The following is a 2,046-nucleotide window of genomic DNA, read 5'->3' as shown; positions in this document are numbered from 1 at the left end:
CATAATACCTGAAGTGAAGCTATTTATGGCCTCAAACCGCCGAAGAATGCGCTAAAGCTCAAAACGACCGGTCGGGTCGTTACACCTCCTGACTACTTGAATACACCAGAATATCATCAATAAAGACTATGACAAACGAGTCGAGATAAGGCTGGAACATGTTGTTCATCAAATGCATGAACGCTGCTGGGGCATTGGTCAGCCCAAAAGACATCACCAAGAACTCATAATGACCATATCGGGTCCTGAAAGTTGTCTTAAGAATATTCGAGTCTCTGATCTTCAACTGGTGATAACCTGAACAGAGATCAATCTTGGAGAACACTCTCGCTCCCTGAAGCTGGTAGAATAAATCATCAATGCGAGGCAAAGGATACTTGTTCTTAACTATTACTTTGTTCAATTGCCTATAATCAATGCAATCCTCATAGTCCATCATTCTTCTTCACAAATAGAACCGGCGCTCCCTAAGGTGACACACTTGGCCGAATGAACCCCTTATCAAGGAGTTCCTGAAGCTACTCCTTTAACTCCTTCAACTCCGCTAGTGCCATACGATACGGTAGGATAGAAATGGACCGAGAGCCTAGCACCAGGTCAATACCAAATCAATATCTATGTCCGGTGTCATGCCCGGCAGGTCTGCAGGGAACATATCGGGAAAATCCCTCACAATTGGAACAGAATCAATACCTGGAGTCTCAGTACCGACATCCCTCACAAAGGCTAAATACGAAAGACAACCTTTCCCAACCATATACTGGGCCTTCAAAAATGAGATCACTCTACTGGGAACATAATTAGTCACCCCTCGCCACTCAATCCATGGCACACCCGATATAGCCAATGTGGATGTCTTAGCATGATAGTCCAGAATAGCATGACACGGAGATAGCCAATCCATGCCCAAAATGACATCAAAATCCATCATACACAATAATAAAAGATTAACTGGTGTTTCCAGACCCCCAATAGTCACCACACATGACCGGTACACACGGTCTACAACAACAGTATCGCCTACTCGGGTAGATACATGAATAGGTGAAGCAAGAGACTCACGGGGCGTACCCAAATAATGAGCAAAGTATGATGACACATAAAAAAGGTGGAACCGGGATCAAATAATACAGAGGCATCTCTGTGGCAGATTGAAACAATACCTGTAACAACAGCATCGAAAGCAATAGCATCAAGTCTAGCTAGAAGTGTATAGAAATGGGCCTGACCGCCACCTGATCGACCTCCCCCTCTGGGGCGATCCCTAACTAACTTACCTCCACCTCTAGCTGGCTGGGCGGGTGGTGATGAAGTAAATGGCACTGAAGCCAATGGCTGACCCCTCTACTGAGATAAACCCGCAAGACGACGAGGATAGTGCCTCCACATATGGCACATCTCTCCACACTCATAACAACTTCTGGATGCTGAAAAAGGGGATTGAAGGGAACCCCTCGCACCGGAGTAACTAGTAGATGCACCTGACATAGAAGAGCCATGAACTGATGGAGCATGGGACGAGCTCTGAGCTGGAAGGGCACTAAGTGATGAATGGCCCTGATGAGAATGGTGAGAACCATGACCCAATGACGCTCCAAGATAACCTAGGCGAGCTGGCTGAGCCCATCTAAATGGACGGCCTCTGCCGTGATGAAACTGACCTCTCAAAGGAGCACCACTATAGCTACCAGATCCTCGAGGCCTCTTTGCCTCCCTCTCCTCTCGCTCCTAGAGACAAACAAATTCAATCTCACGGGCAATATCCATAACCTTCTCAAAAGTAGCTCCAGTCACCATCTCCCTGATCATAAGAATACGAAGCTGATAAGTGAGGCCATCAACAAACCTCCTAATCCTCTCTCTATCTGTCGGAACCAACCAAATAGTATGATGAGCTAACTCGGAGAACCTCTGACACTTATCCGCTGGTCTCCAGAATACACGTTGTACGAAGCATCCTTTGACACTTATCCAAGAAACCCTAGGCATCCTCACCCTCTGCACCACTAAAAGTCGAAGGCTGAAGTCTACCAAACCTCTCCAACC

The sequence above is a fragment of the Nicotiana tabacum genome, chromosome 11, assembly GCF_000715075.1.
Source record: "Nicotiana tabacum cultivar K326 chromosome 11, ASM71507v2, whole genome shotgun sequence".
NCBI classification, from domain to species: domain Eukaryota; kingdom Viridiplantae; phylum Streptophyta; class Magnoliopsida; order Solanales; family Solanaceae; genus Nicotiana; species Nicotiana tabacum.
Note: the sequence above shows the minus strand (reverse complement) of the source record.